At 35.8% G+C, this 11,972-nt stretch overlaps 1 long non-coding RNA gene across 1 annotated transcript; it reads right to left on the bottom strand.

The window, feature by feature from the left end:
- Positions 1-5,383: 5,383 nt before the first annotated feature.
- LOC123259826 lies at positions 5,384-6,118 on the bottom strand. The gene is made up of 3 exons (XR_006508327.1): positions 6,081-6,118; positions 5,791-5,999; positions 5,384-5,450 (listed from the first exon to the last, which is right to left on the bottom strand). It is a non-coding gene; the product is annotated as an uncharacterized LOC123259826 (long non-coding RNA).
- Positions 6,119-11,972: the final 5,854 nt, after the last annotated feature.

The raw sequence follows: 11,972 nt of genomic DNA, 5'->3' as shown, positions 1-11,972 counted from the left end.
TCAAGTACGTTCGGTGGCGCGGTGTGTAAACAAACAAGTTGTAATTTGATACGCTTAAATAGTCGCAGTTATACTACTCTACATTATACTCAATACATTTTCCAATAGGCTTTTCTTTTAAAAAAATATTAAAAAATTTTATGTTGTCAAATACTTTTGAGCGCTACTGTACGTGTCCACAGCTCCTGGAAAGAATAGTTTCTACGCTGTTTCCTCGACAAAGTAAGTTCGGCTATTCTTCATTGCCAGTAAATCGAGAAAACATTCCACCTGTCACAGAAGAGGAACTGATGGAGGCGTGCAACCGAGTAGGGAATAATAAGGCGCCGGGATTGGATGAAATCCCGAATATTGCATTAAAAACAGCTATTAAAGCAGCACCAAATCTATTATTAGATAACTACGATTCGTGCCTCAAAGAAGGAATTTTTCCTAGAAGATGGAAACAGCAAAGACTTGTACTTCTCCCTAAAGGGAAGAAGCCACCGGACGAGCCATCATCCTACCGACCACTCTGCATGTTGGATACAGCGGGTAAGATATTAGAGCGTATAATGCACCAACGAATAGAAACAGCCGTCGATCCACTCCTAGCAAAAGGCCAGTATGGTTTCCGGAAAGGACGATTAACGCTGGATGCGATCAACCTGGTGGTCGATACAGCTAAGGAGGCTATCGCTGGAAAGAGATGGGAACGTGGCAGAAAGTATTGTTTAATGGCTGCCTTGGACATCGAAAATGCCTTCAATTCCGCTAACTGGGACTGCATCATGCGAGCTCTCGAAGATAAAGAAGTGCCAGGATACCTGCGCAGAATGGTAGCAAACTACTTTACAGACAGAGTCCTCAAATATGACACGAAAAACGGTCCAAGGGAGTACGAAATAACCGGAGGAGTACTACAGGGCTCGGTTTTGTATCCTTTGCTGTGGAACATCATGTATGATGGTCTCCTGAGAGTTGCATTACCATCAGAGGTGAAACTTGTTGCATATGCCGATGATGTAGCGGTAGTGATTGTCGCGAAACACTTGGAAGAGATCGATCTGGCTTTCGATATCATATTCAGCCAGATTAAGCTATGGATGGAGATGATGAACTTGGAGTTAGCCAAGCACAAAACTGAAGCTGTGCTCATCACCAGCAGAAAGATCATAGAAAACATCAAGCTGAATGTCGGCGAGCAGGAGATCGCATCGCAACCATTTATCCGATATCTGGGGGTGACGCTGGATGCCCGACTGAACTTTAAGCAACAGGTCGAACACGTAAGTGCTAAAGCATCAGCGGTGGTAACTAGTCTATCAAGACTGATGCCGAATGTTGGAGGCCTGAAGCAGAGCCGGAGACTATTGCTGTCGTCAGTAGTCACATCAGTGCTCACATATGGAATATCCGTTTGGGCAGACGCGCTGGAGACCCAAGAATCATGGAGGAAAGCCGGACTGGTCTACTGATTAAGTGCACTGAGAGTTGCAAGCGCCTTCCGCACAATATTCGAGGAGGCAGTGTGTGTCATTTCTGGAACTCTGCCTCTTAGAGTCCTAGCTGAGGAAAGACGTAACCTATACCACCGAAAGAAGTCATCTCCACTGAGCGCTGAAGAACTAAGAACTGAAGAGCGACAACATAGTATAGCAAGATGGCAACAACTTAGGGATGCTGCAGAGAAGGGAAGATGGACTCATCGACTTATACCAAGGATTGACGTTTGGCTTAACCGGAATCACGGCGAGGCCAACTACTATCTAACCCAGATGTTGTCAGGACACGGCTGTTTCCAGGAGTACCTTCATCGCTTTAAGCACGATAATTCCCCAGAGTGTCCGTCTTGCCCAAGAGTTGCTGAAAATGTGGAGCACGTTTTCTTTGAGTGCTCTCGTTTTAACTCACAGCGTGATGAGTTAGAGAAGATCCTGAATAAGAAAATCACACCAGAGTCAATAGTAGAAGAAAAGCTGTCATCCGAAGCTGCCTGGAACGCCACAAGCATGTTTACCACCGAAGTGCTTACAGAGCTGCGTTCCATTGAAAGAAAAAGGGCAAATGACAGAAACTAGAAGGAAGGAAAAATAACTCCTTAGCCACCAGAAGGAATAGTAGTAGCTAAATCCTCCCCTCACGAAGTAATGCCTGACGGCGGTTTCTATGAGGGATTATAGGAAAGAAGAAAAGTGGTTTAGGGTTTAGTGGGTAGGGGCGTTAGCGTCGAGTTTTAGTATGAGGCTGCGTCGAGTCGCCACATATCCAGGCCGAACAGCTATGCCTGGTATCCGTAAAAGGGATTCCCCCCCCCTAAGTTAATAGAAAAAAAAAAAAAAAAAAACACACACACACACACACTCATACAGACACACGGACATCATCGCAAAAACATTCAAGGAATCTTCCTAGGACCTCAAAACGTCGAGATCTGATGAAAACTCGATTTTCGAAAAACGGGGTAAAACCAATAACTTCCCGATTTTTGAAAATCTTCGATTTTCTTAGCGGGAAGTCAAAAATTTTTTTTTATTTAAATTTTCATTGTTTATTTTATAAACAAATTGTTATAAACAAATTTTCATTTTCATTATATTTTTTTTCCGTAGCTTTAGAAAATTACAAATACAGCTATATGCATAAAAGTTGTAAAAAATTTTTCTCTATTTTTCATTAAATTTAAAAATAATTTACCCCATCAAAGTTGAAGCCGTCAACTATTTCATTAACTTATAAATTGTTATAACTTCTAAACTATTAATGACACGGTCTTTGATATTCGAGACGATCTTTTAGACGATTTATTTATTTATATAATAAATTTTTCATACGCTCGATATCTATTTTGGATCAATTTTTACAAACACAAGTAAGAATTTCCATTTTTTTTACGCAAATCTGATTAAAAAATTGTAAAAAGTTCATGCGATTCCGTGAATGCCTTTCAGGCTGCACTACTGGCAGAAATTCTGAGTTTTTTCTTTGACAAAAATTAAGCTAAAAATTTTTTTTTGGCGGGGCTATATTTCTTCAAGTGGATAGATGACACTATAATTTATTCAGATTTTTAAATTAATATTGAATGTTATAAGAAAATTATTTTGTGTTGCATACTTTGTTTGGTGGGGACGCCTAGGCACCGGAACGGCCGCATGGAGCCTAACTTTCAACGTTAAATTAAAATTATAAATAATGGAGCTACAACTCCGGGAGTAGAGATTTATTTAACCAAAATTGTCTCTTCTTTAAAGATTTTTTTTCAAATTTCAGATATCTTTAATATTTTTGAAGTTATAGATTAAAAACGGAGACTCCCTTTTTGTCTCTTCGTTTTTTGCTTATAGCAAATGAAATTTTTAATGGCGGATAAATTAAAAAATATCCATTTCGCAGAATTAAATTCCGAATCCAATGCACCAATCGCCATATTATTAATAGTGAAACGACGATTTTTCACATAAACCTCACTTCTCGAATATACTATTTTGAATTCTGTCTTACCAAATTCAATAAAATATAACAGAATTTAAATTTTAATTCTTTTAAATTCTGTTTTACCGAATTCAACAGAATATAACAGAATTGATATTTTTATTTCAGTTGAATTCTGTTCTGCAGAATTCGACAGAATTGAACAGAATTAACATTTTTAATTCTTTTGAATTCACTTTTACCGAATTTTACAGAATATAACAGAATTAAAATTTTTAATTCGGTCGAATTCAGTTGTTTAATCAGGGTTATTTGTAGCTTATAAAATAGTTACATTTCGTTATTTACGCGAGATATTGAAAAATTTATGTGTTTAATAAGTCACACATTTTATTATCACCAATCACTTTGGTTTCACATACTGTCACTGAAACTTCCTTTCAAAATGTTCACTAATACTTTACGCTCCGAGTAAAAATTACAAAAGAGTCTTAACGTAAGTAATATAATAACAGAGATAACATCAAGTATTATAAGAATTCGTAAGTTATTAAATAGAAGCCGAGCAGTACAGTTTTATAGTTAATCGAAAATTGAATCAATATATCTGCTATTGAAAATGTCTAGTTATAAAAAAATTTTTTTCATCATTGAGCATGTATAAAAATAAAAATAATGAAATAAAAATCTTCGATTTTGTGAAATGATATCTACACTTTTTAAGATAAAACATGATTATGGCTGTGTAAAATGATGTAATTGCGGTAAAGCAGTGGATCAGGTTCTGGTCTGGATAACTCAATTAAAACACGGAAATATTATTAAAAATTAACACTATAAATTTATTTACACTAAAAACAAGTTATATTTAATATAGTAACTTGCGGATTGTTTAAATAAAAGCGGCTAAATAAAGCACTGCGTGAATAATAAAGCGAAGCCGGTTGACACGTGGTTGAACACACTGCCGGCACTGGAAAAGCGGAGAATTAATTGCACAAATAACACAATTTATCTGTAACAAACTGAAGCGGATTAATAACAATTAATTTAAGCAAATTAAATTATTAAATAAGCGAAATGCGGTTTATCAACAAAAAGAAAATGTGAGCCGTCATGGGACGCCTGGCAGATGTGAAACATCGTCTGTGTACAAGTAATATGCATAAAAGATAATATTATTACAGGAATTAAATATAGCCGAATGAAAAAATGAAGTATTACGAATTTCTTACAGAAAATGGTAACTTTATTTAATAAAAATTTATTTACATGTGATATAAAAATTCAATATTAATATCAAGTGGCCACAATTTAAATATTTTCATCTGTGACTTCAGTAATAGTTATATTCGATGTTTCCTCTGCCGGTATTACTGTGACGATTGGTCGATGATAACTAAAGTACGTTACAAAAGTATTGGATGAAACATTATCAAGATATCTCACAAATACAGCATCTATTGTTGTTCCATATTTGGTAGTAGATTCTCTTGGATTGTTGTTGATTTGCAATTGAAATTCTTTTTGAAGAAATGTCATTAATGGCATTGATTCAGCTCTTGCAAAATTTACATTATAATCTCCAGCTTAAATTAATGGTAGTTTATTTTTCTTCGTTTTAAAAATTATTGAACCTCTTTGACTATAAGGAAATAACCTTTCATGTAAAAATGGAATTATATGATCCATTTTATTATTAGGTGAAATGTATACTACAATCATAATTAATTCACTTCCGTCTTCTAGTTTAACATGTGAAGCACACATATCACCAATAGATGATTGGGAAACATGAACTTCTGTAGCATTTTGAACTGCTAGATCCATGATGAGTGTAGTAACATGTGAAGTGTTGTTGTTTTTGTAAATGGCCACTCCAGCGGCCAGATCTAAGATAAAGATTAAAATAGTCTGGTACTATTCGATTAATAAAGTCTTACACAACATTGATAGTATGCCTTGTATTTAACTGATCAGGGTGGTATCCAGTTTCAATAATAATATTTTGTGATTCCTGTGATGATTGTTGGGAACTGAAATATTTAAAAAAATATGATATTAGAATACACAAGAAAAAGAAAAAAAATTTTGAGTGTGGCTTCAATATACTCATGAACTGAAATATTAGTTAATTATTGCAATATATGACTAAAGATCTGCAAATATAAATTTTATTAATAAATTTTTCCATATTAATTCCTTCATGAATAATAAAAAAATAATTAATTGAAGATAATATTAATATAATTTATATAATTATTAATCTTAATATAATTTATATAATTACTAATATGATTAATATAAATATAATTAATTAAATATAAAAATATAATAATTACATTTATGGATACTTGAAAAATACGATCTACTTACTGATGACTTGGTAGTATGCCATAGTGTAGTTTCACTTTCTTTGCACAAGGTTGATCACTTTGATCTTCTGAGTTATCACTATCACACATATTTTATTGTCAAAAATTAAAATAAAAATGTTTCACATCAAAATTAAATAAAACGCAGGTTATGTGTACCGTAGTAAACAACAACGTCGAACTGAGTGAGAAGCCACACCGTACACTCTACTACATATAAAATATATATATATATATATATATATATATATATATATATATATATATATATATATATATATATATATATACCTCAGTATAGCGTGGCGACCCGTCGCCACACCGTACACTCTACTACACATAAAATATATATAAGTATACCTTAGTATAGCGTGGCGACCCGTCGCCACAGCAAGCGTCGCCACGTTAACAATTCGGTGTTACGTCCAAATCGTTGAACGTAAATTATTAAATTTATTTTGATCCTGGTATTTTTCAACCACTAGATCGGGAACCCAGAAGTATTACGAAAGGATATTGGTTTATAGTTTTAAATAAATTATTTCGTTTCAAATTTATGTTATTCAATATATTAAATTAATAAAAGTTACAAAAGATTGAAATGCTACAAAGGTTACAAAGTTAAATGCTTAAATGCTTATTTCTTACAAAATTCTATTGATTCAGATTTAAATTAAATAATTCAATATTGAACACGTAGGGAACTACAATAAGTTTGAACACATACCTTTATTGTTACGTTGATACACGTGGCTCCTTTGATCAATTATTTTTATTATTTAGCGTGTTTAATTAATTATTTATTTTTATTGAAGTTAAAAGAATTGTTTTAAAATATTATTACGATTTTTACTTTAAAATAACAAATGGAAATTTATTCAAAGACACTGATTTTAATTTAAAATAAACTATTTAGCTGCGTGAGGGTAAACCACGGTCACTAGCTAACTGGGCGATCCGCACAGTTCGGGGTCAGGAAGACACGAGAGAGTTCATGCGAAGTTCTTTTGGGACTCGAATTTCCGGGCGTTTCCAAATTACTAATTGGGGGAAAACAGTAGCCAATTAGCTGTCTATTTCCCTTAGTTTCTACCCTCTCTTCCGATTTTTCCAAGATGTTCGCTTGAACTCCCTTCCTTGGGCCCAGAGGCATGATGTGCCTCTCTCTCTTACTTATAGGCTAAAATATACCTATGTATTGGTATACGTGTAAGCACATTTACATGCACACAAACACATAGTTTTTCTTAGTTAACTAAGTCTTATATTTTATTTATAATTATTACTAGCTTATTTATTTATTTAGTTTATTTTACGAATAATGATATTCATTTCTTATAGTTATTCATTTCGCGCATAATTATTTATGCAATTGTCGACAATTGTAATTTATTAATATTTAAATAATTATTTAAATATTTCCTATTGTTTAGTTATTAATTCTTATTTTTTTCTAACTATTTAGATATTTCTTATTTACGTGAATGTTATTTATTAATTTGTTGTTAAATTTATTATTAATTTTAGTTATTTAAAATTACCTATTTTTAAAAGTTTTAAATTTATTATTCTCTTAACTTTAATCCTATTAACGTTTAAAAATCTCTAAGGTTCTTGTTCAAAAATGCTGTCAATACAGAGGGCAATAAAACTCCCATTTACTTGTGTATTTAGGGTCTTTTTAATCCTTAGAGATAAGCCTGCCTAATGTCGGGAAATTTTTTGGCGAGGCCGGACGAGACACTTAATGCGTTTCTCATTATCAGTGTCTGCTGTAAATTTCATTTCTTTTAAAAATATATTTTAAAAGAATAAAATTTATATTATCCAGACAAATAAAATAATGTTAGAATTATACCACGACATAACACCACCGCCGTTAGACGGAAGCACGAGTGAAAAGAAATTTATTACATTTGAACGAGTGCGACGCGAAGTCTCTGGTCCGTCTCTGGTTTGTTAAATTAGTACTAATCCTATTTTTACTAATAAGTTATTCTACGAGATGTTTGCTGAAAACTCATTGACTTCTTCTTACTTGATGGACAGTCGTGGTTGGCGGGCAGTAGTTTCCTGGGTTGGTTGGCTGTCAGTAGTTCCATGGGTTGGTAATGGTGGATAGATTTCTGGTGCACTTGGCGTTAATCCTTTTTCCGGATCCAGATTGTCACTTTCTATCGGTTTTTGAGCAGGAACTCCTGAGTCCAGTGGATTTCTTGCTAGGTGTAACAAGAGTTGAGCTACTGAGTCCCAAATTGCTCCCAATAAATGGAAGGACCAGCCATAAACGGAATGCAGCGCAATTCCGTGCAAGAGAACATCAACAACGGATTTAATTAATTGGTAACACATTACTATTCCAATGACGCCAGCGCTGTAGGTCCCGAACTTGATGAATCTTCCCCAAGTTTTGTCCCACGCACTTTCAGCTAAATGTTCCAGGACTTCTTCATTTAGTACATTCATGATAGATGGGTTCATTCTTGATCCATTGGAGAACTGCTGGGCAACTGTTTCAATTACCGAGGTTTGTTCTATCGGGAACATAATTCGATTCCTCATGGCATCCAAGTCGTCTCGAGTGTAAATCCCACTGGTTGCTAGGTTGGAGGGACTGCGATAGCTCCAACTTCCTTTTGTATCGGGTTTTAGGCTGACCGGGGGTATGGTTTCTACAGGGGTCGGCATGAACTTGTACCATGTTGTACCCAGTTTGTAATGTTGAAGTAGTGGTGAATTACAAGGAATTTCAGAAGCTTGATTAGTGAGGACGTGAGTTCTCGGCATCAAATACACGCTGAGATTTCCCCGTGTTACTGGAATTCGGTTATAACAGGTGATCGCATGTCGTATTTTTACTTCAACCGGAATGCATTGAACGATGTGTATAACTTCACCGGCGAGGACAGCCATATATCCGGGGCCTTCCATGAATCTATACGCAAATTCGTCGGGCTGGGTTGATGCGATGGCCAATGAGTTTTTAAGCATATCTTTCTCTATTTTACATCGGTATATCATTACATTTTCGTAAAGGGATTGAATTTGATTTCTCAAGTATCTTTCTACATACACGAACTTAGCATTAGCGTACAAGAAAAGATCCAAATTTTCTGGATTGGTCTCTACTATTTTATTGACTCCCAAGGAAGCAAGATCTTTACCCTGGACAATAAATAAACGCGGATGTTCGGTTTTCAACATAGAAAGACCACATGAGTCCTCAGTTCCAATAGTAGTAAGCGAAAAACTTGTGTCTCTGACGCTGACAGAAAACACTGTTCCTGATTTAGAGACTAATTTAGTCACTAGTTCCTTAAAAAGTACAGAATAAGTGTTTTCTTTACAAAATTTTTGAGGTATTGAGTCCCAAAAGGTGTAACCTCCATCAGAGTCAACACAACTACCTTCGTTTAACTTACAATTAAATCCCGATGGTAAATAAATTTTATTAAATTCTACCTTAACTCTAGAAAGGAAAGATTTTAAAGTGATTTTTACAGTACCCATTACGATAACTGAATTCCAGGTGCCGTAAGGGTCGGAATACTGTGTACCTGCACAAGTACCATCATTTGTGATACTTCCTGCAAGCGTTATACTTCTCATAGCAGTTGAATTTACCTGTAACCCGTCGAGGACGGTGTTACTGATGCGAAGAGTGCCGTAGTTATGTGCTACTCGGCAGGCTTCGCGCGAGATCGTGTGGACGTATTCCATATGGGCATTCTCTACTAAAGATACGTGGGAATGCATTCCACAATAATACACCGCTCTAGTAATTTCAATTTTACATTGTAACACGTTGATATGATCAAACTCATTCAACTGTAATAACGCGATGTCCACTAGGCTTTGGTCCACGCGATCTCCTTGGTAATCACATTCATCAATATCCAGAAGGGATATTGTTGTCATATTTAAGAACTCGCTGCCGCAATCGTATCCGATCATTGCGGTAGTTGGAGTGACAAATAAGACGAACAATACTGCAAATAGAGACTTCATCTGTAACAGAAACATAATTAGGGTTGGTAATCGGGGTCTGAGTCCACGATTTCCCCTTTATTATTTGTTTTTTTCTTGGTAACAGATTGGGGTTTAATTTTAGATAATTTTAACCGATTAGGGTGGACAATTTTTGTTGTGTTCTTTATTTTAATCTTTACATTTCCATCCGGAAACGTTTGCAAGATCTCAAATGGACCATCGTATTGGTCCCCGAACTTATGGGGTTTGGGTCCTTTTGAAAGGAACACATTATCACCTTCTTTAAAAGTTACTGCTTTGATTTTTTGTCATATAATTCCTTCGATTTTTCCTTTGAATCTATTAGGTTTGACCGAGCCAATTTACGAATCTTTGTTAATCTCTCAACTAGATTGACTATGTAGCCATCGTACGTTGGTAATTTATCTAGATCGTGCAAAGGTTCCTCGGTGGGTACACGTGCTATTTTCCCATATACCAATTCGAAAGGGGTAAATTTCGTTCCTTCATGAATACAGGTATTATAAGAAAATGTCGCTAGTTCTAACCATTCATCCCATTCGCTATCCCTACTAACATACTGTTTTAAATATTCTCCTAAAACGTGATGAGAACGTTCTAGGGAGCCGTTTGACTGGGGCCGGAAAGCTGTGGTTTGAATTTTCTTTATTTTAAAACGTTTACAAATCCTTTGCATGAAAGCGCTAATAAAATTTCTACCTTGATCAGTCAATAATACCTTGGGAGCACCAAAAGTACAAAGTAGACGCTTGATAAAGGTATCCGCGACGGCAATAGCAGACATAGATGCTAAAGGGGCAGCTATACAATATTTGGACAATTGATCTTGAATCGTGAGTATATATTCGTGACCTCGTTTTGTAACCGGTAATGGACCCACGATGTCCATTGCAATTTTTTCGAATACTAATCCGGGTGTATCGGTGATTAGCATTGGCTGTTTTGTTTTAACGCGAACTAATTTTTTTAGTTGGCAATCTATACATTGTTGTATCCGGAATTGTACATCCTGTTTTAAATTTTCCCAATAATAATTTGTTCTGATACGGTTGTATGTTTTTGACACACCTTTGTGTCCTCCCACAGGGGACTTATGGGCTTCATAGAATATCCTATCACGGTCCTCCTGAGAGACATATTTAACTGTACCTAAGCAAATAATGGGTTTAATTTCATCTGTTCCATATATTTCACAGATCAGAGAGAGTATCTCTGCCCATGGAATATTTTCTATAAAATCAGAATACGCGATCGAGAAGGACGAAATATTTTTATCCCGTAATATTCCCTTGAGCTTAACTAGCGTTTTTGCTATATGTAATCTAATTTTTAACGACGATTCCCCTTCTGTTCCCCGAATTACTAAACCGAAGTAGTTTCTTTCCCCCTTTTTGGACCAATAGACCTGGCCAGTATCCATAAATCCAATTTTTGGGAGTTTACCTAGTTCTTTTAATAATTTGGAGCCTACATCACAGGGTTGTCCATTTTCGTCCAGGAAGTAGACTAAGTTATCCTTCCTATACTGAAACAAATCTTTGACGATAATGATATCATTTCTTCCTTCCTTGTTATCTGGTTCATCTTGAGGATTAGACGACTCACTGGTAGACGTTTCGCTTCCTGCGTCAGAGTCGCTTCCTGAGGATTCCGATTCATATGGTCTATTCTGAGATGAATCATTTTTATTTTCTATTTTGTTATTTATTTTTTTAATGTCCGTTTTTACCACCGGACTGTCCGATCCGCTGACAGACGCCCTGTCTGCTACACGGGAATCGATTTTCCGAGCTCTCCTTGTTTTCCTGGAAGACCTGTCCTGCTCCGCTGGTTGGGAGATTTCCGGGTTCAGGTTGGACGGATCCAGGAGTTCTACCGTCTTTCGCGGCCTCCCTCGTCCCCTCTTCGGCAGACCCTCATGTTTTCCTGGGGGTTTTCTTTTATTTGCCTCCGAACTTCCAATTTCCTCAATAACCCCCGGTATATGTCGACTTTGCGCGCGTGTCGTCACATTGACCGGTTCAACAGGGTTACGAGATAACGCATCCGCGTTTAAATTTATTTTTCCTGGCTTGTATGTTACGTCATAATCATACTCAGCGAGTTTTAACCGCCACTTTAATATCCGGGCATTTCCTTCTTTTGAAGTCTTGAACCAGACCAACGGTTTAT

The sequence above is a fragment of the Cotesia glomerata genome, linkage group LG2 (assembly GCF_020080835.1).
Source record: "Cotesia glomerata isolate CgM1 linkage group LG2, MPM_Cglom_v2.3, whole genome shotgun sequence".
NCBI lineage: Eukaryota > Metazoa > Arthropoda > Insecta > Hymenoptera > Braconidae > Cotesia > Cotesia glomerata.
This window is presented reverse-complemented; position numbering and strand designations above follow the sequence as displayed.